The following is a 27,624-nucleotide window of genomic DNA, read 5'->3' as shown; positions in this document are numbered from 1 at the left end:
ATCTTTATTAACAACTGACAACTGAAATTCTTAGTCTTTATAACTCATCAGATCTTGTGCATTTCTAAATAAACACATTTTCAACACATGCCAAAAGTTTAATGCAGCTCTAGTTAGATAAGACACAAAGCAACAATCTATTGTGGACGAGTCATGTGTTTATAGAGGTTTCAGTAAACAAAAAAGAAGCAGCAACACGTGTGAGAGGTTTGAATTGATGCAAAAATATAAGCACTGGAAGCAGAACTGCACTGCAAAATGCATTTAATTTGAGAAAGTTAGTAATAAATGTGCATTTATCACAATCTCATAATGTTCATGTTGCTTTGTTTGTGTGCAGTTTGCAGCATAGCTATTCTTTCTTTCCTTCTTTCCTTGGAGTTGAAATTAGTGTCTGGCTAACTTACAACATTTAAAAGAATAACACATTTTATTGCATCTCCATTAAAGGTGAGTGGGTGAAATGCTGAAAGCTGAAAAACAGCTTCAACTTTAGAAGATATTTAAATGAAGAGTTTGCACTGCAATCGGATCTAGTAGAGTCTGAACTGTCTACAGCTTTGTGAGGCAAAGTAAATAAGCTGTGTGAGAGTGCAACGGGGCAGCGTGCCTGTTTCACACAGGGCACTAATGACTACAGAGGGCGGATAGAGGGCATGGAGCAACACACAGGCGCACATATGAAGCCAGGACAGCTGAAAAACATGAGCTACACTGGAGACCAAAGATGGTTTCTTTACGCCAAAACTGAGCTCATGATGCACACATACAAATAAAAGCTCTGAACGTACAAGTACACAAAGGCAGTTTGGAAAAAATTTGCAAATAGCCCTTGAAAGGCATTCTGAGAACACACGTGGAGCAGGGACAGCAGATGCTGACTCGAACATATATTTTTTTTCACCGTTTAAAATAATCCTTTGGGGGGTTTTTTAAATGAAGTTTATGTTTGATTGGTTTCTTTTAGGTCTCCTTTGGTTTTCTTTTTGAAAAGGGTCCAGGCGTTGCTTCAAGTACAAATATTTCTGATGTTTTATTGGATGAGGATGCAGGACTTTTTTTTCCAACAAAAAATGTCCCTCTAATCACGGACATGCAAGAAAAGCCTGAAAGGAAATCATACATTGCACCTATGAGAAAAAAGAGAATCTTGATAACTAAATGAGAGTTTAATGGATGCTTCAGGTTAATGTTACCCTCTTGTGCTATCTTTAAACTCTCCACGGCTATTACAGCGATTTAAGAGAATATATGCTGAGAATATAATGCTTTTCACTTTGCTGCAGTGATGTAGAAGTACACAAATTGGTCTGTATGTCTGTGGATGTGTTTTCTGTGTTGTTTAGGAAAAAGAAACAAAAATAAAATGAGATAAATAGCCAAGCATTGTGAAGTCTTTCTACAGACTGGATTTCGACTGTTAATTTGGTTGGAGAAAGGAAGAGCCAGAAATGAGATTCTTTGCATCTCTATGTTGCATTTTCAGTGGTTAAAATGTTTTATTACACATCAAAGTCACATCGTAAGAAATCTTACATTAAGTATATCTGCAAAAAAAAAAAAACTAGTCGAACTAAAACTACTTGAAAAAAAACTGATTGACAATGTTAGTAAGTTTGCACTTAGCCAGGGGTTGGCTGGCTTTCCTTATGTTTCCCTCTGCAATCACAGCACTGAAAGATGGTGAAACATGTACCCTTAGTCCTGCTCCCTCCGTTCAAAGATGGCCATTTGCTTTTCACATAAATGGCCTCCTTGACTCCCCGCTCACACTATCCTACCTCCCCGCCCAGAATGTGTACATCCTCATCAGTAGAAGAGCGGCCACTGAACTGTAGGTCTAAACAGACTGCTGAGAACTGGCCTGACCAGCTAGCTGTTTTGTGTCGTGACATGCGCTTAGCCAGGTTTTGGCTGGTTTTCCTGTTTCCTTCATGGCAATCCTAAGGGGAACAGGGAAAAGTCTGTATTCTGCTCCTGCTTGGAGAGTATTGACTGGAGGTTGCAAATGGGTATGCAGTGCTGCACTAAGAAGCTCCTTGTGATTGCTTTGTTCACTAGCACATTGTCAAAAGTCAACAGGTACCTGCCAATAACCATCCCCATTTATCCCAGTAGAGGAATAGCACACGGTACACCTTGGCTTAGGGAAACATTAAAGACATGTTCCCATACCGGGAGTTGAACCCGGGCCACCTGGGTGAAAACCAGGAATCCTAACCGCTAGACCATATGGGAGTGAGGTGCTTGCACACCACTGTAGTGAAATCAAGGACACTTTTGTAACTCTGCAGTCATGGTGAGTGCAACACAGCACCACCTTAACCACTCCCCCACTGGCTGCAGGTTCTGGTTAAAAGCAGTAACTAGTCAGGGATGACACCATGAGTGAAAACCAACAAATTAACTTGAAAACTGGTGGGAAAATTCTGCAAGTTGTTAAGACTTCAAAGCCCTCCATCAAAAGATTTACTCTTGAGGTGATTCCTGCAAGTTGGACTTGGCATACGTGTGGCAACAGAATTTAATCTCCATGCCATGTAGGACTTTCCATTTATTGGCAAGACATGAAACCCAACACCAAGGGAACTTTGCAGCTACATCTGCGTGGCAGCAGTGGGATTCGAACCCACGCCCCCGAAGAGACTGGAGCCTTAATCCAGCACCTTAGACCGCTCGGTCATGCTACCACTACAACTAGCAGCCTCCTAGCCAAGTACTAGACGGTAAAACTTGAAAAGGTGCAGCACAAACTAGAAGCCCAGAACATTCAGCAATGCTCTTAATGTTGTAGGAAAGAAATGGTCTCCTACTTCACTGAGTGTTTTTGGACAGGATGGCATCTGCCTGCCCTGGGTAAGATCCTATTGCAGCAATGAGATTTCAACCCACACGTGTGAAGAGCCCAAAGCCTTAACCCAGGTCCTTAGACCTCACAACCTAACACCTTACAATGCGGTGGACTTGAAGCACACTTGAGTGGCATGTAGTTACAGCAGGGAAACAGCAAAGCTTGCAAAGGTGTAACACAAACTGGAACGAGTTTCTTCAACTTCATAAACAGTACCTTTGCATAATACCCAAAACTGATTAACAATGGTGATCAGTTTGTTTGCACTGATTAACAATGGGCTGTTGGCTCACTTTCATCATCATTCACATGCAAATTGCCACAACCATTGATCAATGGACAGGATTACCATTCACAGAGAGTTGGGGAATGGCTGCAATCACAGCACTGAAAGATGGTGAAACATGTACCCTTAGTCCTGCTCCCTCCGTTCAAAGATGGCCATTTGCTTTTCACATAAATGGCCTCCTTGACTCCCCGCTCACACTATCCTACCTCCCCGCCCAGAATGTGTACATCCTCATCAGTAGAAGAGCGGCCACTGAACTGTAGGTCTAAACAGACTGCTGAGAACTGGCCTGACCAGCTAGCTGTTTTGTGTCGTGACATGCGCTTAGCCAGGTTTTGGCTGGTTTTCCTGTTTCCTTCATGGCAATCCTAAGGGGAACAGGGAAAAGTCTGTATTCTGCTCCTGCTTGGAGAGTATTGACTGGAGGTTGCAAATGGGTATGCAGTGGTGCACTAAGAAGCTCCTTGTGATTGCTTTGTTCACTAGCACATTGTCAAAAGTCAACAGGTACCTGCCAATAACCATCCCCATTTATCCCAGTAGAGGAATAGCACACGGTACACCTTGGCTTAGGGAAACATTAAAGACATGTTCCCATACCGGGAGTTGAACCCGGGCCACCTGGGTGAAAACCAGGAATCCTAACCGCTAGACCATATGGGAGTGAGGTGCTTGCACACCACTGTAGTGAAATCAAGGACACTTTTGTAACTCTGCAGTCATGGTGAGTGCAACACAGCACCACCTTAACCACTCCCCCACTGGCTGCAGGTTCTGGTTAAAAGCAGTAACTAGTCAGGGATGACACCATGAGTGAAAACCAACAAATTAACTTGAAAACTGGTGGGAAAATTCTGCAAGTTGTTAAGACTTCAAAGCCCTCCATCAAAAGATTTACTCTTGAGGTGATTCCTGCAAGTTGGACTTGGCATACGTGTGGCAACAGAATTTAATCTCCATGCCATGTAGGACTTTCCATTTATTGGCAAGACATGAAACCCAACACCAAGGGAACTTTGCAGCTACATCTGCGTGGCAGCAGTGGGATTCGAACCCACGCCCCCGAAGAGACTGGAGCCTTAATCCAGCACCTTAGACCGCTCGGTCATGCTACCACTACAACTAGCAGCCTCCTAGCCAAGTACTAGACGGTAAAACTTGAAAAGGTGCAGCACAAACTAGAAGCCCAGAACATTCAGCAATGCTCTTAATGTTGTAGGAAAGAAATGGTCTCCTACTTCACTGAGTGTTTTTGGACAGGATGGCATCTGCCTGCCCTGGGTAAGATCCTATTGCAGCAATGAGATTTCAACCCACACGTGTGAAGAGCCCAAAGCCTTAACCCAGGTCCTTAGACCTCACAACCTAACACCTTACAATGCGGTGGACTTGAAGCACACTTGAGTGGCATGTAGTTACAGCAGGGAAACAGCAAAGCTTGCAAAGGTGTAACACAAACTGGAACGAGTTTCTTCAACTTCATAAACAGTACCTTTGCATAATACCCAAAACTGATTAACAATGGTGATCAGTTTGTTTGCACTGATTAACAATGGGCTGTTGGCTCACTTTCATCATCATTCACATGCAAATTGCCACAACCATTGATCAATGGACAGGATTACCATTCACAGAGAGTTGGGGAATGGCTGCAATCACAGCACTGAAAGATGGTGAAACATGTACCCTTAGTCCTGCTCCCTCCGTTCAAAGATGGCCATTTGCTTTTCACATAAATGGCCTCCTTGACTCCCCGCTCACACTATCCTACCTCCCCGCCCAGAATGTGTACATCCTCATCAGTAGAAGAGCGGCCACTGAACTGTAGGTCTAAACAGACTGCTGAGAACTGGCCTGACCAGCTAGCTGTTTTGTGTCGTGACATGCACTTAGCCAGGTTTTGGCTGGTTTTCCTGTTTCCTTCATGGCAATCCTAAGGGGAACAGGGAAAAGTCTGTATTCTTCTCCTGCTTGGAGAGTATTGACTGGAGGTTGCAAATGGGTATGCAGTGTTGCACTAAGAAGCTCCTTGTGATTGCTTTGTTCACTAGCACATTGTCAAAAGTCAACAGGTACCTGCCAATAACCATCCCCATTTATCCCAGTAGAGGAATAGCACACGGTACACCTTGGCTTAGGGAAACATTAAAGACATGTTCCCATACCGGGAGTTGAACCCGGGCCACCTGGGTGAAAACCAGGAATCCTAACCGCTAGACCATATGGGAGGGAGGTGCTTGCACACCACTGTAGTGAAATCAAGGACACTTTTGTAACTCTCCAGTCATGGTGAGTGCAACACAGCACCACCTTAACCACTCCCCCACTGGCTGCAGGTTCTGGTTAAAAGCAGTAACTAGTCAGGGATGACACCATGAGTGAAAACCAACAAATTAACTTGAAAACTGGTGGGAAAATTCTGCAAGTTGTTAAGACTTCAAAGCCCTCCATCAAAAGATTTACTCTTGAGGTGATTCCTGCAAGTTGGACTTGGCATACGTGTGGCAACAGAATTTAATCTCCATGCCATGTAGGACTTTCCATTTATTGGCAAGACATGAAACCCAACACCAAGGGAACTTTGCAGCTACATCTGCGTGGCAGCAGTGGGATTCGAACCCACGCCCCCGAAGAGACTGGAGCCTTAATCCAGCACCTTAGACCGCTCGGTCATGCTACCACTACAACTAGCAGCCTCCTAGCCAAGTACTAGACGGTAAAACTTGAAAAGGTGCAGCACAAACTAGAAGCCCAGAACATTCAGCAATGCTCTTAATGTTGTAGGAAAGAAATGGTCTCCTACTTCACTGAGTGTTTTTGGACAGGATGGCATCTGCCTGCCCTGGGTAAGATCCTATTGCAGCAATGAGATTTCAACCCACACGTGTGAAGAGCCCAAAGCCTTAACCCAGGTCCTTAGACCTCACAACCTAACACCTTACAATGCGGTGGACTTGAAGCACACTTGAGTGGCATGTAGTTACAGCAGGGAAACAGCAAAGCTTGCAAAGGTGTAACACAAACTGGAACGAGTTTCTTCAACTTCATAAACAGTACCTTTGCATAATACCCAAAACTGATTAACAATGGTGATCAGTTTGTTTGCACTGATTAACAATGGGCTGTTGGCTCACTTTCATCATCATTCACATGCAAATTGCCACAACCATTGATCAATGGACAGGATTACCATTCACAGAGAGTTGGGGAATGGCTGCAATCACAGCACTGAAAGATGGTGAAACATGTACCCTTAGTCCTGCTCCCTCCGTTCAAAGATGGCCATTTGCTTTTCACATAAATGGCCTCCTTGACTCCCCGCTCACACTATCCTACCTCCCCGCCCAGAATGTGTACATCCTCATCAGTAGAAGAGCGGCCACTGAACTGTAGGTCTAAACAGACTGCTGAGAACTGGCCTGACCAGCTAGCTGTTTTGTGTCGTGACATGCGCTTAGCCAGGTTTTGGCTGGTTTTCCTGTTTCCTTCATGGCAATCCTAAGGGGAACAGGGAAAAGTCTGTATTCTGCTCCTGCTTGGAGAGTATTGACTGGAGGTTGCAAATGGGTATGCAGTGGTGCACTAAGAAGCTCCTTGTGATTGCTTTGTTCACTAGCACATTGTCAAAAGTCAACAGGTACCTGCCAATAACCATCCCCATTTATCCCAGTAGAGGAATAGCACACGGTACACCTTGGCTTAGGGAAACATTAAAGACATGTTCCCATACCGGGAGTTGAACCCGGGCCACCTGGGTGAAAACCAGGAATCCTAACCGCTAGACCATATGGGAGGGAGGTGCTTGCACACCACTGTAGTGAAATCAAGGACACTTTTGTAACTCTGCAGTCATGGTGAGTGCAACACAGCACCACCTTAACCACTCCCCCACTGGCTGCAGGTTCTGGTTAAAAGCAGTAACTAGTCAGGGATGACACCATGAGTGAAAACCAACAAATTAACTTGAAAACTGGTGGGAAAATTCTGCAAGTTGTTAAGACTTCAAAGCCCTCCATCAAAAGATTTACTCTTGAAGTGATTCCTGCAAGTTGGACTTGGCATACGTGTGGCAACAGAATTTAATCTCCATGCCATGTAGGACTTTCCATTTATTGGCAAGACATGAATCCCAACACCAAGGGAACTTTGCAGCTACATCTGCGTGGCAGCAGTGGGATTCGAACCCACGCCCCCGAAGAGACTGGAGCCTTAATCCAGCACCTTAGACCGCTCGGTCATGCTACCACTACAACTAGCAGCCTCCTAGCCAAGTACTAGACGGTAAAACTTGAAAAGGTGCAGCACAAACTAGAAGCCCAGAACATTCAGCAATGCTCTTAATGTTGTAGGAAAGAAATGGCCTAGAAATACTTCACTTAGTGTTTTTGAGTGACAACCAACAAATTTACTTGAAAACTGGTGGAAAATCCTGCAAGTTGTTAAGAATTCAAAGCCCACCATCAGAAGATTTACCCTTGATGAGATTCCTGCAAGAATCTTTGAGCAGGATGGCATCTGCCTGCCCATATACGTCCATTTTCCCAAAAAACTACACAGGCTGCCTTCTGTGGTCAATGTAAATGTCACAGTAACCTTTTGTTGGTCTACAGCTAACCAAGCTTTGGTTTCTTTACAGTGCGTGAAAATTAAACATTAAAAAAGCAAAAGCAAAAATAGAAGGCTACATCTATGACAGGTCTCACACTTCCAGTTAATATTCATGCCAGATTGACCAGTACTGAATGAGGTAACTACTGCCTGCATGTAGGCGGAGAAGAACATCTACTGGTAATATAGACTGATGACCCCTATGTAACAGACTGATTGAAAAACAGCGTTAATGCCACCCATATGCAACACCAAACTGAAAACAAAGCAAAAGCAGGCTCGGTATGACTCATGAATGACACCAAACACAAATGTGGAGACCATAAAGAATGAGGTGCTAACAGAGGAAATAGCAGGTCTGTGTGATGTTTACACACACACACACACACACACACACACACACACACACACACACACACACACAGAGCATCATGGTTGCCAGGCAGTGGGCTGGTAGCAGGAGGCAGGAGGCATGGGCACACACACACACACACACACACACACACACACACTTGTTAGGGTGTCCGGGTCCATGTGTTCAGCTTCGGAACTGTGTGTTCTGCTGCTTTATCCCGTCTAAAGCTCAGCATCCTCTCCACAACACCCTGCCAATAAAAACGCCCCTGACAGCGCCGAAAGCAGCCAGGTTTCATCTCCTCTCTCCTCCTCGACTCTTTAATCAGACAACCAAAAACTAAACTACCAAAGTTTTTAACTAAGTTTGAGGACCTTTGAGAACTGACTTCTGCTTTCAAATAAATAAAGCTCCCTGTCACTCATTGTTCGAGCAAATTCCTGATCATGATTGATATCCAATCCAATCCAATTTTATTTATAAAGTACTTTTGAAATACCCAGCACAGGACTAAAGTGCTGTACAGAAAATAAGTTAAAAGAACAATAGAATAACAGAAAACAGCAAAAAATAAATAAATAAAACACATAATGCATAAAATTAAAACAGCCCTATATTAAAAGAAAAACAAGATAAAACAGCATTGAATCAGCTAAAAACAACTAAAATTAAAGCTGCAAGCAGCGTTATGAGGGCCCTCGCACCCCCAGCGCGTCGAGCCACGCCCAACACCTAAAACAAGCACCTCCGATCTCATGTCACATTGATGGAATTCATGCATTTAACCACCAGCTAACATTTCATCTCATTCAATCATGATTATAGTCCTCCCACTAGGTGGCGCTCAAACCATTACTGACAAATGGTATTACAAACATTTCCGAGCTCGAGTCTCATCACGCCTGCGAACTTTGGGAGAGATTGGACATTGTGTTTTTGAGTGACAGCAGATTACTGCTTTTTGGCGAGTGATTGAAACTCCACGTGCCGCTATGACCACCCCGTTTCCCTGAATGTAAAAAGCTTCGCAATTTAACATCACAAAGGTCTTTAGATTCCACACACTGGAGATCGCGTCAGTTAGATGAAATCCCTTGGAGGAGTTCGTCAAAGTACGGTGCCTGAAAAGAGGGGAAAATGTCGCCAAAATTACACATTAATTTTAAAATGGCTGACTTCCTGTTGGATTTGGGATATTGGTCCAAGACACTTTTTTGTACATCTTGATATCTCCTATAAGTTTACCAGGTTTCAGACTCATAAATGAAACACATAGCAGGGGCTGATGTTTTGAAATTTTGTAGGGGGCGCTGTGGAGCCATTTTGCGCTATTCAATGAAAATGATCACATAACAAGATAGCCCTCGTCACATTGGAGGTGTGGGCCAAATTTCAAGACCTTTTAAACTTTCCAAGCCCCTCTAAAGCCACTTCATCTTTCATGGTGAACCGCCTTCCCACCAGGGTGCGCCATTCAGTTTAAAGTCACAATTTTCTCACTGAAGCAGCATGAGGGACAGACGGTGATATTCACCGCTTTTGAGGTGGACATGTGAAAATCAGTACAGCAAAATGAAAGACATGACATTTCCTCTTCCCACTAGGTGGCGCTCTGACAATGGGCACATCAATCTGTTCAGGGCGGGTCTGACATCATGCCTGTAAAGTCTGGTACTGATCAGACTGGATTTCATTGAGTTATACTAATTTGTTTCTTCATGGAGAGACATGAAAGTTCGCCATGCTGCTGGGGTCACACCCTTTCGCGAAAACTCACAGTTTTCACTGTAACCCAAGACCAACTCCTTAAGGCTTTCCTGGAGAAATTTGAGGCTTCAGATGTCACCCATCACAATACTGTATCCCAAAGTGTAAAACATGGCATTTCCTGTTCCCACTAGGTGGCGCTGGCCCTTATGTCAAATATGGCAGTTGAAATATGTTCAGGGGTGGAGCCTTATCATATGTGTGCTCTTTGGTCCAGATCGGACAATGTATGACAGAATGAGAGGCAATAACATTTTCATGGCGAGTCATCGAAATTCGCCATGGCGCCACGCGTCACCGTATTGTGAAAACTCAAAAGCTCCGCAATTTAACATGGCCCAGGTGTGTAGTTGGCACTGACCAAATATGAAGGTTATACAACCAAATCCCAAGGAGGAGTTCGAAAAAGTTCGAGGCATGGAAATGGCAAAATTAGAGCCAAAATGTCACATTCACTTCTAAATTGCGGACTTCCTGTTGGGTTTGCGTCAATGGGCCCACAGACTTTTTTGTTCGTCTTGGCATGGTACAGATGTGTGCCAAATTTCATACATGTAGCTCAAACGATGTGGTCGTAGGGCTGCATTTAACAAGGCATAGGTGGCACTCTAGAGCCATTTCCCAGTGCTCATATGTAAAACCATTAAAATACAAAATTTTTCACCAGACCTGGCATGTGTGCAAAATTTCACGAGTTTTTGAGCATGTTTAGGCCCTCAAAAAGGCCCTTGTTTTGCCTGAATAATAATAAGAAGAAGAAACAGAGCAGATACAATACTCTCGGTGCTCGGGCCCTAATAAAAATAAAAAATAAAACCAACATCTCACGTGGTGTCAAAGGCCAGGGTAAAGAGGTGGGCTTTCAAGAGTGACTTAAAAACAGGTAAAGAAGTGGCTTGTCTAATCTCTAAAGGAGCTCGTTCCACGTTCCACAGATATAGCATATCAAATAATCCTCCACGACCAAGAAGTGTTAAAAGTAATCACCATTTGTTGTGCCTACTGGGATTTTTTTTTTCAGTTCAATTCAATTTTAATTATATAGCAAAAAAAGAAAAGACCCTTCAATATAGTACAAAGAAAACAGAGAATGACATTTCAAGTTTGTTTTTTTTCAAGTGACTCTTCAAAGATTGTACTTTTTTAATCCGTCTGTAAGAACTGAGGCCTAAAGGCTGCCTATGAGCTAAAAACAAGATTGACAAAATAACAAATGACAAATTGCAAAGTAAAATTCTCCACCCGGATGTCTACGTGCATGCCAGTCCTCAACTGTTCAAACAAATCTGTTCATGGAGTTGAACAGATTTGCTTGTGTTAGATTACAACATTTAAGTGCAATATCATTAAGCTACTTAAAAGAACGTCTCATCTACATTACAGAAAATTGCCTTTTTCAGGTTTACCATCACTGTGTAGCACCAGACAGTGGACACGACAATAAAACTCGCCTTACCGCCTCACCTGAATCTGTCATGTCAACAGTCATGACTGTGTCATTTTTCCTGAGAAACTAACTAATAATATGGTAGAGACAAGCACGCTGAAGAGTCAACTGGAAAACAAACAGTGTTTCCCATGGCTCAGGTAGAGTAAAATTAGGATGGCAGCTTTCTTTCAACAAGGAAAAATTACTGGTTGCCCAGTGGCTACATTGGATTTTTTTGTTTTGTTTTGTTTTTTTTCTGTTGGAGACATATTGCTAATAGTTATGGCTACCAACAACATCTGATCACCCAAATGTTGAGCATACAACACCCTGGTGAGAGGCCACCTTTCTCTGGTGGTTATATTCTTATGTATATACAAGGTTGCCAAACACCTACATCATTTTGCAGTTAAATTGCTGTCATGCAGCAACCATGTCACCGTTTGTGGAGGATTTTCTGTTTCAAATCTGAGGTTCTGGCTAGACTTTGCGACTGTAGCATTAGTGAAACATCAAAGGACCCTCTGTTAAACTTTGTGATAAGGTGATGAAGGCAAGCCATAAGCTAACGGGGCTCTATTCAAATCAGAAAAACCAAAGAAGAAGAATCAAAACAATAGAGGCAAAAAAGTGCAAGCGTCATGCTAGAACCACAAAATACTGATAATACTATCCAAAAATCAAGCACATATCTTTTGGTGTGTCACAATGTGTTTAAATCGCGGGGTCTAAAGAGAATCTTTCAGTCATCCTGAAGTTCTCCCTTCATGAAGGATATAATGTTCACTTTTTGGTCTCTTATGGGACTTGTTGAATCATACTACCTCATCTGTTTCTATCTGTCCATTACATTTATATCCGATGAAGAGAGGCCAAATATAGGAACCATTCTTCTCAGAAAAAAATCAGTTTGACTTCTCTTCCTTTCCTGTATATGGTTTGGATATCTCCCTCCTCAACAGTGAAGTAATTTCTTCTGATTTTTTTCTTTCTCTCTCTTTCTCTCTCCCATTCTCAAATACACACACACACACACACACACACACACACACACACACACACACACACACACACACACACACACACACACACACATCTGGAAGTGATTGTATCCACCATTACAGCATGCCTTGGCTGACTTTACACGTGTTGGTGTTGACAGCCAGCCCTTTGTCCATGATAGAGAGACAAGCTCTGGAGAGACACGCACTGATAAAAAAAAACACCTCGTACTGCAAACACATGAAGCCTCTGTCAGCTATCCTATACGCAGGACTGCATTAGAAAAAATACTCCGAACATGCAGAAACACTGATGGATTGAGGTTTGGGGTTTTTTCTCGTTTTTTTATAGACGTGCCTGTGCATGTTTCAGGGAATTCAATGATTTAATGCATGGAGTCATGTCTGAATCGCTTCCACAACAAACCACAGGATCAATGTAAGTATTATAAAAGCTCAACTATCTAAACCAATTCCTTCCATGTTATCAAATAATTTGTCCTTTAAAGTAAAGCGTCTACTTAAGGGAGAACCTTCAAAGAAATATATACAATGACAGAAGGTCTTACAAAGGTATAAACCTGCAGGAAAACTCCAGTTCTTCTCAGTTGAAAGACATCTCTGATGAGTTTCACATGACTGTCTGCCAGTCCAGCCCATGGTTTTATTGTTTTGCTCACCCTAACTAGCTTAACAAAGCTACTCCTAAGACTACTGCACAAAATGCTAAATGGGTAAAGAGTTACTTAATTGTAGATGTTATAAAAGACACATTCTGAAGAATCCTGAGCACAAATCTGTGAGAATCTTGACATGACAAATAAGATGCATATATAGTCATTTCACAGGGCCCCCTGACTGCTTCAATAGGAATTAAGATGGTAACTCACACCCAGAACCTGAAATGCACTTGACTTATTATTCGTCATTAAGTGCAACCAACTCTGTAAAAGCAGAAGTATTGGCATTTTTAGGCCTGGAGCATTCAGGTGTGTGTTAACACAATGCCACAATCTTCCCAGAAGTGGACATCAGAGCAAAACATCTCCCCAAAATCAGACCTGCAAGAGAAACTGTAAAAAATCCAAGAGCTACATCTCAGACACAACAGGTTTCAGTTAGCATCTTAAATGTTAAAGTTCATGACCACAAAATTAAAAACACACTGAACAAGTGAGGTGTGTTTGGAAGGGTTGCCAGAAGAAAGTCTGTTCTCTCTAAAAAAAATAACATCTCAGCACAGCTTAAGTTTACAAAGCTGCATTCGAACTTCTGGAATAATGTGCTTTGAAAAGAGGAGACCAAAGCGGACCAAAGTATTGTAGAGTCAAATGTGAGGCCATCTGCCTGACAGCTTAATCGGCCATGCAACAGAACAATGACCCCAAGCAGAGCAGCAAATCTACAAATGAATGGCTGCAAAATCGAAGTGTCAATGTGCTGCAGTGGCCCAGTCAAAGTCCAGAATGTCTGCAAACCTCAAAGAACTGCAGCAATGTTTTAAAAAAGAAGAGTTGGCCAAAATTCCTCTACAACGATGTGAGAGACTGATAAAGTCAACAGGAAACCATTACTTCAAGCTTTTGCTGATAAAGATGCCTCTACGAGCTAATGACTCATGGACTGCACTTAGTCTTACACGATTATATCTACTCTAGCCGAAAGAAGCAAATCATTATTTTTTATAAGATTGAAACTCTGTAAAATATCTATCCAATCAAGTTGTTGCAGTAATGAATCCACAGTGGCATAAATTGTGCCCCAAGATGACTAGTGAGTGCAATGTTGTGCCTGGAAGGACTTTAAGCAACCCAAGCAGAACTTTAAGTTTCTACTTCTGGTAGAGAGGTCTCAAAGAAAAACATTTAGGTATTAATCATTTAGTCCTGTAATTATTAGTTAGTAATGGAAGCAATGCTTACTAGGATTGGTTAATTAGATAAATACATTGGCTGTTTCCATCATTTGTGGGGGTAGTTTTTGAATCTTCTTTTCATTTGGTAATCACATGGTTTGCTTCCTTCAGAATTCAACCCTGTGCAAAATTAAATGCAATCTAGCAGACACTGACAATTGGATTGGGGCCATATTACGAACCTTGTGACAGCAATGATGTACTTCTTTATAAGAAAAGCTGAGGCTACATAGCAATCAACCAGCTTTTAGCAGTTGTTGTCTGGTTAATTGGTGCTGAAAACTGTCATTTCACAAACTATATCTAGCAACTAGATATAATAGAAACAGAATAATCCAAAATAGCATTTGAAGTCATCCATGAGTTTCTCCATGACTGCATTCAGTGAAAAGGAGTGTGTAGGAAATACCAAACCTGACCTGGCAAACCTCTGCAACTACCTTGTTAATCATCAGCTGCTGGAGTCACACTGGTCAGCTGAAACGTTTTAATATAAAACCAACCCTCATGCCTCATTCTGGATGCATCATCATGCAATGTTACAGTCACATCCCCTCGCCTGGACTTACATTTTACTAGCAGTGCATCATCCGTGGTGTATTCAGTTTAGCTTACTGTGCTTACATACCGCTGCCATCATGCAGCCTACATCTGCTCTTTGAACAATATGCCTCCACTGAGGCACACTCTGTAAACAAACACTGCCTGATAGGAATCTGCCGTATAGGAGACAGAGTAAACACCGTCCCGAGGCTTCGTCCTCAGGTCATACCGAGGAAACAGAGGAGAGAGGAGTAGAGGTGATTGGAAAGAAGAAATGTGGAAAATCTCACTGGACTCAGAGTGCTGTTCTGCACATGTACAGTATTTCATCACAGGGCCTCTTCCTGCATTATATCACTGCTGTTACCCAATTTCCTGCACTCCAGTGGCGTTTGTTATTTCTTACAGTGTGGGGAAATTTGGGGATCACTGGGACAATTCCTCTCTGGTTCTCTTTTTCTGCAGGAAAATTTACACTTTTACCGTTTAATTACAGGAGAATAAACTCCAAACCAAATCATGAAAGTTAGGAAAAGCTCTGATTAATAAAATACTATCTTAGGGAAACTGTACTTTGACTATTGGGTCAGAAGACAGATTACAAGCCCTAACCGTTGAGTGGTAAGATTAGAACAGCAGTATATGACTACCACTTCATTTACCAAACAGAGATGGAAAGCAGTAAAATGCTCATGTGAGAACTTTATCTAAGCTGATATCCACGTGGATAAAGTTGTTAGTGAAACTTGTCTGATGATGTCACTAACAACTCATGAGAGATTTGAATATATATACAGTTCTTAATCCAAATGTATTATTTTATCTTTTGTGATGACAAAGCTATTCCTCAGGATGCTGAACTACTCACTTTATGTACATTTTTACTTTGCATATATTATGTCATTGTTTTACAGCTATAACATATGCGCTGATATGATGCAGAATTCAGAAAGCAGAACTGCAGAATCTGTGTCCATCTTACAGATACAGTGTGTGCTTTTGGCACAAATAAAGCTCTTAAAACATTCTCAACGCAATAAAGAAATGATACATAAAATGAAATAACTTTGGTTTGCATTTTTAAAAAGTGCTAAAAACTTGTTTTCTTAGCCACTTGGGGGCAAAGGAAAAAATAGTGAACCCAGTTTTAAAACCAATAATTTTTTAAACAAGCAGCCACTGCGTAACATTTAGATGTTAATTTCTTTTCACGCTACACAAGGAAATATATGCTGTAACTCTGTAGCTGCCAGCCAGTCTCTAACTGTGCCATTAAATGCTGAGCAGATACCGCAAAGTGGGTTTTTAGGGCTTTAATTTTGAAAAGCAAAGCTACCTGATGGAGCTAAAAACAATGCTAGTTCATGTTTAACATTGTCAGTTAGTTAATGCTTTGCTGCTATAAAAATACAGATCAATTTTTTTTCTGGCACAACCCACCTAAGAAGCCAAAAAAGGATCAACATTTTCTTTTATCAGTTATTAACAATAAAAGAGTCAAAATGAATTTTACTTGTTTTCCTTTAACAGTCCTTCGTACACATTAGTTTCACTTCATATTTTCACCTGGTTGTCCACACCACACCTGCAGTTGCTCCATATCCCACCAGAGGGGAATACCCACTGGTAAAGGAGAACTTTCCTTGAGCATTCTCCACTAAAAGTGCTTCAAGTTCTGGCAAATACGAGGCTGAAAATACATGCAAAACATTTAGGCACTAATATCAGGGCCAATTTAAATGAGCTGCAGGGTGTTTACAACAAAATCAGACTCAAACATTACTCAGTTTTCTGAGTAAGTGACACATATTTGTTTTTACAAAATTAGATGTTTGACTGCAGGGCATAGTTTCAAAGACTTTTCTTCACAAAAACAGTGACAAATGCAATATCAAATGAAGAAAAATGACAGAAATGTCTGTGTTTTTCCTTGTCTTGATCCTCCCATCCTTCCTGGATTTCCCTCCTCCTTTCTTTCTTTTCCTCTCTCTTCACTTTGTGCCTTTTCCTCGACCCATTTAATCTTTTTTTCTACTTTGCCTGTGATTTTTATCCATTTCTCTCATGCCTGTTCAAGCTGTTCACCTCTGTGTGTGTCTGTGTGTCTACACATTGACAAATTGCTGCTGATATTAGAGAAAGACACACTACATGTAGTTCACAGCATGAGGTATCAGCACAAAAGACTACAGCACACACACACACATGCACACAGGATACACTGGCTGTTTGAAGCCTATACGAGCTCTAGCAGAGGGCGCAAAATGTAAAAGTTTTGTTCCTTTTGGCTATGCATTTGTTTGTTTTATTGGTAGAACATTAAGTCCCTTTATTTAACAATAAATGTGTGTGTTTGTTTTGCTGTTGTTGTGGGGACATTATCAGGAAATGTCGATATAAATCATTAAAGTTTACACTGGGGAAGGTTTAAGATGCATAATTATAAGACAATGTCCTCTGAAGTGTCTGATGTGTGTGTGTGTGTTCCTGTCGAGCTATCTTCGTGAGGACCGAAATCTGCATTCTACTATACTTGTGAGAACCAACAGTCACTTGTGAGGACACACTCACCGGTCCTCACAAATTTGAAGGCATTTTTGAGGCTCAAAATGTGGTTTTAGTGTCAGGGTTACAATTAGGTTATGGTTAGGTTTAGGGTAAGGGGTAGGGGTAGGCATTCATTTTTAATGGTTAGGGTTAGGGTAAGGGGCTAGGGAAAGCATTATGTCAATGAAGGTCCTCACTAAGATAGCTGAATGGGGTCGTGTGTGTGTGTGTGTGTGTGTGTGTGTGTGTGTGTGTGTGTGTGTGTGTGTGTGTGTGTGTGTGTGTGTGTGTGTGTGTGTGAAAGAGAGAGAGAGAGAGAGAAAGGGCCGGGCTCTCAGCCAAGACAGGAAGTTGTTAATAGGCTTTCTTCTCTGACTCCGTACCTGAAACCACAGCTCGCTTTCATAAACTGAGGTCACAACAGCACTTTCACTCTCTCTCTCCCACACACACACACACACACACACACACACACACACACACACACACACACACACACACACACTGTGTGTAATTAACAGCCACTCTTCCCACAAAGTCTACTATCCGATTATTAAGTGATGACATGACGAATCCTACTTCCGGGTCTAAAGTAGTCTGCGTTTACTATGGCTTTTGTGTTGTTAACATGTTTAATGTTTTGTATTTTCTTCTATTTGATCTCAAAAAGCTCCTAAAACAGTCAGTGATCACTGTTGACCTCCCTCGGCTTTTATTACCGCTAATCATTTATTTAAGCTCAGTTTTTAAAACCTTAGGATGTAACTACAGCCCAGCCCATGCAGCAGTATATGAATGACTAACCTCGTATTGTGGATGGATTATCTCAGTTGTTCTCCTGGCTGAAGTTTGGTCCTTTTACAGCATCCTGCCATGCGATTACATTTGTTCCTGACCACCGAGAACACTCACGTTAACTTTTATCGAGTGGAAAAAAAGTTAGCTTGTTTATATTATGCTAACATAGCTGTGTCGCTAGCGGTCACGTAGCACATCGTTATATACCAGCTAGCCAAACTTCAGTAACCCTACAAACGTCACTGCTGTTTAGCTTTCTGTCTTCATTTATGTTGGAAGTGATAACAGAGCTGTACGTTTTAATTTGTTTCCAAAACCCCGCAGTCAGGACATGCTATATTGTATTTAGATGGAAGCTAGCGAGCTAACTTACTGCTAACTTCTAACTCCGTTAAATGTCATAAATTCCGTTTTCATGGATGCCTGGATGTTGAACTCAGTTGTTACACCTGGTAGAGCAGAACGCTGATCATTTTATTAAAGATGAAAGACTTAAGACAGTGTTTTAACTCTCAGTAATGCCACAGTGATCATTTGATATATGGACCTGCAGCGGAGTTTAGGCCCAGACACGGCTAGTGACGTCAGACTGAACGATCGGATAGGGGCTTGTGCCCCACCTCCAAATAATCCTAACTTTATAAACCAATGGCTCTCTCTCACACATTAAAACTGAGCAGTCACATAAAGCCTTGCAAGAAAACACCCATACTCATGCTTTCAGAGCGAGTCAAAAACACAAAAATCATCTACTAGGATGACAGTAGTGTAACTGAGTAGGGCTGCACGATTAATCGTTAGAAAATCGCGATCTCGATTCATACTTATGTGCGATCTCATTTCCAAATGACAACGATTTAAAAAAAAAAAAAAAAAAGGCGACGACGATTGTACCGCATTTTTATCCGGGACGTAATCTGCATAAAAACAAGCGCTCACTCTTCCTGCTCAACAAATGACAAGGGCGGAGCCTTATACCACGTGATACAGAAGCTGTGCCGTGTGATGCTAAAATTAGCAGGGAAAAAACAACGGAGAGCACGTCAGGGATGACGAGAAAGTGACAGGAGAAAATCTGTCCCGGTAAACCACCCAAACATCAATAACGGGAACCTTATACAGCGCTTCACTATACACGTCGAACTCCCGCAGGCACAAAGAAATTACGGAGGCTATCACTTATCACCTGACCAAAGATATGGCTCCCATCAACCCTGTGCAAAACGAGGGATTTAGGAAAATGATCAACACCCTAGACAAACGCTACACAGTGCCGTCCCGCAACTATTTTTCTATTGTTGCACTACCTGCTCTATACACGCAGTGTCGAGCAATGGTGGAGACGGAATTTCAAGCAGTACAACATTTTGCGGCAACAACAAAACATGAGACATTTGTTATTTTTATGTTTATTTATTGTTTTTATGTTCAGTCTCAACTGTTACGAAGTTGATGTGCAGTTAATAAGTGCAATAAATATTTATACTGGAAAAGAAAATCGTGAGAGAATCGTGATCTCAATTCTAAGCCAAAAAAATCGTGATTCTCATTTTATGCAAAATCGTGCAGCCCTATAACTGAGGCTGTCTGCTGAAATACATACAAACTTAACTTCTTAACATTTGAAATGTTTCACATTTTTGGGATAAAAATTTTACCCAGAAAGATAAGTTTATGAAAGTATTTATGAAAATATGTGAGGACTTAGAAGGCTTCCCTGCAGAACACCAAGTTCAACAACACTAGCTGAACGATTCTTCCTTCAAGTATGAAACTCGTCAAACACAAAACAGAAACACAGTCTATTGATTAACACGTTGTGATCACAAAACACTCAAGTCTTTTTTAAATCTGCTATCAATTTTAGGAAAACTCATTCAGACATATATTCTTACTTTTTTTGGGGAACACTTTAAGTATTCTTATTTAACTTTTATAACATTTATAGGCTGTTGGTGCAAGAAAAATCAACACTGCAGTACCAAATAGTGGCAAAATTCAGGAAATGTGATGATACTTTAGGTATTTCTTTGGTCCGAGAGGTTGTAGGTGTTAGATATACTGGTAACAATAATCTGTGGCTGTAACAGATGCATGACAGCTTGTGAAATAAAAAGATATATACCAACAGTTGCGCATGAAACACGAACAGCACTAAAAATGCACATAGCCCTCGTGCCATTGGACATGGGTTTGTTAGGTTGCTGAGCGGGTCTGGAATGAGACCAAACTGTCTTCATATAAAGAAATTGGTTAGAGTGTTCAGGAACAACCCAAGAAGCACCATGGCTAAAGCCACACCAGCACCACTGTCCACGGTAAAGGAAGTTTGTCCATCACCATGAAAGAAGCCGGAAAATCGAAAGACCAAAGAATTTACCCTAAGACAGTTTACGTCTGTGTTTGGTTAATGTCTACATGTTTCTTCAACCTTAATTTAACCAGGAACTGAAAATCCTGAGATTAAGAATGACGTTTTTGCTTGGGTGTCCTGGGAAGAACAGTCAATTTCCAAGCAGAATAGTCTTACCCAGGTTTGAACCCAGGACCCGTCTGCAGTGAGGCAGCAATGTCAAACACTGATCCACCATGCTGTTTATACATGAAAACATCTCATTAAAAGTATATACATGTCGACATTTTGAAGTTATTGTTTGTGAATTCCAAAAAATTAAACTTTTAAATTATGCACTCCCAAAAAAAAACATGATCAGCTTTGGTTTAAAGTTTGTTTATGTTTGCAGCTCTGAAACTGCTAGTTTTCTGTGACATTATATAATACACCATTTTGATGAATAATTCCACCTAGTGTATGAGAATGTGCAAATGAGATTTGCCTCTGGAAATTTGGCAGATCCAAATACTGATTTCAACTAAAAACAAAAATAAGATTTTTTTTTTTTTAAATAAAAATTTGGAGTGGTGGCGGGAAGTTTTTCAGTCCTGCTACCGCTGCCCTCTGAATCACCAGCTGTAGGAAGAGAGATGGTGGGGGAGGATGAGGAGAAGTGAATGTTTTGGCTCAAGGAAAGAGTTCACGGACTGTAGATATGATTAAAAAAACTGTGGGATTACAAAACACCTCCATATCCAAAGCCGCGAAGTCTAAAATCAAACGTTGACCATAGCTAAAAACAGGTTTTAGGATTATTTTTGTCTCCTGTCACAGAGGAGAGTTGGAAGATGGAAAAAGAAGAGAAAAATGTGAGAAAGGAGGGGAAGGGGATGAGATGCAGGGATACTAAGTCATGAGGGCGACATCCACCCATGGGAACGAGATAGAAGGGGGGAGGGAAAGTCTTTTAAATCATTTCCTTCCCATTGGCTCTTTGATTAAGATGATTTAGGTTCAAATAGAGGAGCAAAACAATTTCTGTGTTCTCTACATGCTGAATGATATGAACAAAATTAAAATGTCCCCTTTGTTCAGATAAGCCATCGTTTACTTGATGTTAGTATTTTCCCTGTATAATTGTCTCTACCTTAAATATAAAGCATCTTGAGGCATAGTTTCTGGTGTAATGTTGCTTTCGTTAAAGTATTTTCTAATAAATTTCTACACTTTTATGTGCTTTAGATAATAAAAACCTGCAAAAGTGGATGAATCTTTCACACATTGGTGCAGCAATTAGCAAGAACAAAAGAAAGCACCACAGTGATCTCCTGAGGCCACACCCCTATTCAGTGATGTCACAGCAGGTGCTTTGCCTTTAGCACCTCAGGGATAACACCTGCTGTGAGCTCAGGAACTAGGAATTGTCCACAAGCGGATTAAAATGTGCTTTTCATGCAAACGTCTAACACGACTGGGACTGTGAGGCAGAGCAGGGAACATTTTGTTACAAGAAACTCAAAAAAAAAAAAATCAGTGCGAGGTCAAAGAAGGAATGTGGTTTCCCACATAGTATAAAGCTGGAAACAGGCACAAAAAGAAAACACCAAACTTTGGTTCCCATTCACATACTTGGGATACTCCTGCCCCACTTTGGGTCAACAGCAGCCAACAAAAAATGGCAGGAAATGAGCCCAGTATGAAAAAGGCTGAAGAGGAGGTGTTTCAGAGGGCAAACTCCTCAAGTTTAGGCCCTTCTGAGTGACAACTTCCAGTGGAAAGTGGACACACACACATGCACACACACATTCCTTCCGCTATCACGCTTTCCAAAGCGACGACTGACATCTTCTTCCTCTCTGTATCAGTGCGACTCCTCCCCTCCTCTCCGGGCGCAGGAAGCCAGCTCCGATTCCCTCCAGTGTTTCACAGTGCAGAGATCTTGGAAGCGGCTCAGGAGATCCGACTCCTGTACAAAGTCTACACTGGGTGGAAAAAATCCCCTCATCCAGGCTGGAAACATGTGTTTTACTGTGTGTGCAACTCCACTTTTTTTGGCAGGTGGAGAGGGGGGATTGTCAGTGGTTGTTATTGGAGAAAAAGCACAGATCCAAGATTTTTTTCTTCAAATGAATAAGGGAAAATAATGTGAGTGTTTCTCATCCTTACAAATTGGAAAACCCTCAACTATCTTAACCTAACCAAACACTAACCACAGGTGGCGCTCATTGAGCAGTGTGCTCAAACATGGGGCTGTAGTAGGAGATACTGTAAGTCTTCCATAAAGACCTCCGATGGTGGGCTCTGTTTTAAGCCTTTCCAAAACCAAACTCATGAGAGCAAGTGCAAGAAATGGATTATACTTATAAGCTGCAAATTACCTAGCTTACTTCATACAGTCAAAGCTCCAAAGCCCAGGGCGTTTTATTAGAGCCTCCCGCAGTTTTTAAAAGTCCCACTCAGCATTGTGTGGTATTCATCCCAAGTTTACTTGATCATTGTGATCTAAAAACTGACAGTAGATTCAGAGTTAGAGTAAACAAACACACCACTTAGTCCTTCAAAAGTTAAAAAATACACAAAGGAATATATATTTAAAAAACTACATTCACAAATTAAATAATGCCAAATACTAATATTGCTATTAAACAATTAACCTCATCCCCAGGACCTGAGTTGGCGGTGTGGCCCATTTACTGAAGATTCTTTTTCTGCTGTTACTCAGTGAGCTATAGCTTAAGTGCAAGTGATCAGTAAATGTTATTTGTGAACAAGCAGTGTTACTGTTGTTATAGGGCTGTTTTAACCCAACGCCTGATCTTCCCCTTTCCTTAACCAAGTAATTTTTACTAGCTAAACCTAACCAGTGATAGGAAGTGAAAGTAAAAAGTCAGGTAGGCAGAGTGGGGGTGCAAATCATGAAGGTCCCAACGAACATGAACAAAGTTTCCTGGCTGGTAACGACTGACAGAGTAGAGATGCACCGACTGCAGTGTTCTTGGTTGATTCTGATTTTTTGACCTGCCAATTTCCCCCCCTAAGACCTGTAACTCCCACATATACAAACAAAAATAAACTTTTCATATTTTCAAAGCAGATATTAAACTTTGTCTCCCCCACCCCCCACCCCCAAACGATGAGTTGCAAGAATGAGTTGCTGTAAACCTACCATTACCTGACATATTTAAGCTTACAAAGCAAAAGCAGGTGCAGCTGAGTCACATAACAAAACAAATATCGGGTACCTACACTAATTTCCAGAATGTTTATAACTTCACGCTATACCAGGAGATCAACATTAACGCTTTTCTGTATCCCCATAATTGTCCCCCTAACTGCTTTGACCTTTTGCTTATACTGAGGCTCCTTCCTTTAGCTTTAGCTTGAGCCACTAACCCTTTGTTAGCTTCTTAAAAATGTCCATGTTCAGCTGAGTGGGGGTGATTTAGCTGGCATAGATTCGGTTTGTTGTTACAAACACTTTTGAAATTTGTGACTTCCTCATTCACAGTATGAATGTAACTACTACGTGTCCGGTTGATAATCGAACTTACGTGAGACTGACTGAAAATCAGCCGAGTCTATATCTAATCTTATAACATGACTTTACACTGTAGCTAATATTGGCACAGCTGCTCTGGAAATCTCCCAGTGTTTACTGCAACAGCTTTACTGCATTTATACTTAAAGTAGGGGAGTGTAACTGATGAGTTTAATCTTTATCTTATAACTTCAGTCGAAGCATGTACAATTAGGCCACTGCTGATTCCACTGATGTCATGAGAGATACTATTTTAGCATTAGCCACGAGCCTCTAACAGAAAGCTAAAAAGAACATTTGCCAGAAAAATCAAAGGAAAGTATCAAAAATGACATAAAATGTCTGTTTCACCTTGTGTAGTTTTTTAAAGCAAAATAGTCACAAAGAATAAAATCAGCATCAACTAAGCAGTTACTACTGATGCAAGTCTAACGTTAGCAAGAGGCTAAAGTAGTTAATAAAACAGACAACTCAAAGGAAAATGAAACAGATGGAAAATAATTATGTTTCTATTTCTTTAAATATTCAAAAAAAGTAGCCAGAATCTAGCTTCTATACAGTAGAGCCGCCAACATTACAAACCCACTACAACTGCTGAGGGGTGGGGGCTTTGATTCTTTACAAAGTTATGAGTCTTATTAATAAAAGTAAAAGCGTCTCTTTGTGTTCATTGCAGAAACTTTTTTTTTTAAAGGATTTAGCGCTTTAAGCATCACTCAGGCTCTGAGCCTGGTTCTGCAGGAGGTTTCTACCTGTTATAAGGGAGTTTTTTCTCCCCGCTGTCGCCAAGTGCTTGCTCATAGTTTGTTGGATTGTTGGAGTTACTCTTAGTAATGTAGGGTTCTTATCTTACAATACAAAGTGCTTTAAGGAGACTTAGTCCTCATTTTTCTGTTGGTGAAATTCAAATCAGTGTTTTCCATCCTTGCTGAGACAGTAGGAGGTAAGAGAGAGGGAGAAAGAGGCGGTGAAGTTCAGATGACGATGGAAGATGAAGGCCCAGGCGGGCTTGTATTGATTATTAAGCCGTGCGCTTCGGCCCACGTGTTAGCGATACAGTAAGAGCCCACACAGGATTTTAGAAAGGAGAGCGAAGAGTGAGGAGCATCAAACACCGATGAGCTCATGTATTAAAACACACGCACACACACTGGCCAACACATGCGTGAGTTTGTCTCTGTAAAGTAAACCAGAGGATGAACTGCATTTGTTTTATCTCCCATCCTCTCCTCCTTCCAGCTCTACATCTGGTCTGTTTTAAGAGGGACTTTCTCTTTCTGTCTTATCGTGCTGTACGTGTTCACAAACACACACACACACACACACACACACACACGGCCTGCTGACAGCCTCGTAAACTCATGTTCACAGTCAGCTTGCTTTATTCATCGGCTCGCGCTCGAGCTGCAGTGCAAACACAGTCAAAGCTGCCTTCGATAAGTTTGTGCAAAGTTTGCAGAGCGAAACAGGCTCGCGACCACAGTGCAAATTTCCCATCATGCATCTGGCCATCTCTGTACCATCAGATGAAAGCATCCACAAACGTGTTAGATATTACAGAACAGTTTTTTTTATTGCGTCATTGGACCGATTTCCAGCCTTTTGTTTTTCACAGAATGTGTTTGATTCCACTGCCACGTGTAAAATCAAAACCAAACCCTCTTTATGCTAACTCTGACCGACGTCCTCACATGGTTGTCTCTTTTCAAGTGTCGCTCCCTAATCCGTCGTAACTGGTAGGCACACGCAGCACAGTCTCACAGCAGAAGTAATAATGACTTTTAATCTGCTGATGTGTGCTCTAGGAAATTAATTTTCCCTTATTTGTTTCGTGTCTCTGAAGATAATTTTTCATCAGACCAGTCTCATGTGTGCACAGCCCAGCCCTTGTAAACAAAATGAATATTTTTTACTTTTAAATGGTGGGAAAACTCAGCTGCAAACTTTTGCAGCTTGTACCAGAGACCAGAGTTAAATCATATACATGCCAGATGCTTACACTTCTTTTCTGTTATTCTGCTTGAGCAGGAAAAACTGTATTGTTATTCAAATGACTCTAATTTGGTTTTACAGCTTTTCCTACTGATAAAGTCGTCTTTTTCATATGTTTAGATATCTCGGTGGTTAAATGTGCAGTTAAACTTCTCACACCCACAGAAAGACGAGTTTCAGTGGTCTGGTATGTATTTATGTATGTGGCCCACAGTGTAAAATGGGTTTGACGTCCCTGCCATACACAGGACAGAAGATGAATTACACTTCCAGGTCTGAAAAGAGAAGCCAACAAGGGAATCCCTTAAAGCTGCATTCTATTTTAACGACCACCAGGGGGCGAAAGCCGTGGCTGTAAAGGTCTTCCTGTCCAGTTCACTATGTTGCCCAAGGACACTTTGACACATGGAGTGGAAAAGCCAGAGATGACTATTGGTAGGCAACCTGCTCTATAACCTCAGCCACAAGTGCTACAGCACCAACATGCTTGGTATGTGTCGTATGTGGGGTTGGGGGAGCCAGGGATTGAGGCACAGACCTTCCAATTGGTAAACGACCCACTCTACCACATGAGCCACCCCAAAGAAACCAATGGGAAAACGGCCACTCAATTTGTGTTACACTGAATCGTCCACTTTGTACATTTTGTTATTTTAATGACAAATCCTTAATTACCAACAACAGAAAGAACATACTCCATAATACACGTTGGAGGTTATGAACTGATATGCATCTTTCTTTGGGTTTTTCTTATTTGGTCTTTTACCGATGCCATCCACATGTCTATCTTATAAGGGCCAGATACCAAGTGTCATGACATTTGGGCCACATCTGGCCCACCCAGGCATCTGCCATACCTCATGTCAAGCCTGGTTCGTTGATTCTTAAACCACATCTGGACCACAAGACATCTGCCAGAGTCATAACCAATCCACAACTGCCAGAATAGGTTCAAATGTGTCTGCTACACAGACCAAGCACGACACTCAAAGTTAGAAGAAAGGATGCTTCAAAACATGCCCAACGCCAGTGGATGATCATACTGACAGCACCCTTGGTAAGATGTCACTCAGTACATTTAATCAACTACTTTAGTAAAGTACCCTTAATATACATCTATTAAGGGTACAAGTGTGGATGGTACATGAGATCTTCAAGAAACTAAAGAAGTCCAGCTGTCTTCTTTCTAGGCACCCAGATACCTACACAGCGATACATTGAGTGTAACAATAAGTACTCTGAGAGCACAAACCTCTGCCAAGGCAGCTCACTCTGTGGGCCATATTTACTTTTAAGGGAACTCTATTGTATTTTGTATATATATTCATGAATGTACTTTAAGTTTGCAGCCTGCACTTTGCACGTGTAAAAAACAACTTTGTGTTATTTACCTTTAATATACCTGACATAATTATCAGTATGATAATTTATTATTACCTTTTTCTCTCTCTTAGCAATATTTTCCTTCAAGACATGACATATTTTAGAGGTCAACCTGAAAGAAGGGTACATGTGAAACCCAAAGGTGAGGTCAGAGGTCAAACGTGACATGATGTTTTACATCTTTATATGGTACTTTCTATAATTTGGACAACACACGCCACACTATCATACTGCAAGGCCTTGAAGTTGACCTTGAAGACCTTTTAATGTTAG

General features: G+C 41.4%; 1 protein-coding gene and 8 non-coding genes across 10 annotated transcripts in view; all 9 read right to left on the bottom strand.

Annotated features, from left to right (window-relative positions):
• nhsl2 (NHS-like 2) overlaps positions 1 to 27,624 on the bottom strand; it is a 191,663-nt gene that overhangs the window by 162,198 nt on the left and 1,841 nt on the right. The gene's annotated exons all lie outside the window — the stretch shown is intronic.
• On the bottom strand, positions 2,167 to 2,238 carry trnae-uuc (transfer RNA glutamic acid (anticodon UUC)). Its single transcript has one exon. It is a non-coding gene; the product is annotated as a tRNA-Glu (tRNA).
• trnal-aag (transfer RNA leucine (anticodon AAG)) lies at positions 2,609 to 2,690 on the bottom strand. The gene has a single exon. It is a non-coding gene; the product is annotated as a tRNA-Leu (tRNA).
• trnae-uuc (transfer RNA glutamic acid (anticodon UUC)) lies at positions 3,732 to 3,803 on the bottom strand. The gene has a single exon. It is a non-coding gene; the product is annotated as a tRNA-Glu (tRNA).
• trnal-aag (transfer RNA leucine (anticodon AAG)) lies at positions 4,174 to 4,255 on the bottom strand. Its single transcript has one exon. It is a non-coding gene; the product is annotated as a tRNA-Leu (tRNA).
• On the bottom strand, positions 5,297 to 5,368 carry trnae-uuc (transfer RNA glutamic acid (anticodon UUC)). Its single transcript has one exon. It is a non-coding gene; the product is annotated as a tRNA-Glu (tRNA).
• trnal-aag (transfer RNA leucine (anticodon AAG)) lies at positions 5,739 to 5,820 on the bottom strand. Its single transcript has one exon. It is a non-coding gene; the product is annotated as a tRNA-Leu (tRNA).
• On the bottom strand, positions 6,862 to 6,933 carry trnae-uuc (transfer RNA glutamic acid (anticodon UUC)). The gene has a single exon. It is a non-coding gene; the product is annotated as a tRNA-Glu (tRNA).
• On the bottom strand, positions 7,304 to 7,385 carry trnal-aag (transfer RNA leucine (anticodon AAG)). The gene has a single exon. It is a non-coding gene; the product is annotated as a tRNA-Leu (tRNA).

The sequence above is a fragment of the Astatotilapia calliptera genome, chromosome 3 (assembly GCF_900246225.1).
Source record: "Astatotilapia calliptera chromosome 3, fAstCal1.2, whole genome shotgun sequence".
Lineage (NCBI taxonomy): Eukaryota > Metazoa > Chordata > Actinopteri > Cichliformes > Cichlidae > Astatotilapia > Astatotilapia calliptera.
The sequence above is the reverse complement of the archived record's forward strand: the minus strand, read 5'-3'. Positions and strand labels throughout refer to the sequence as shown.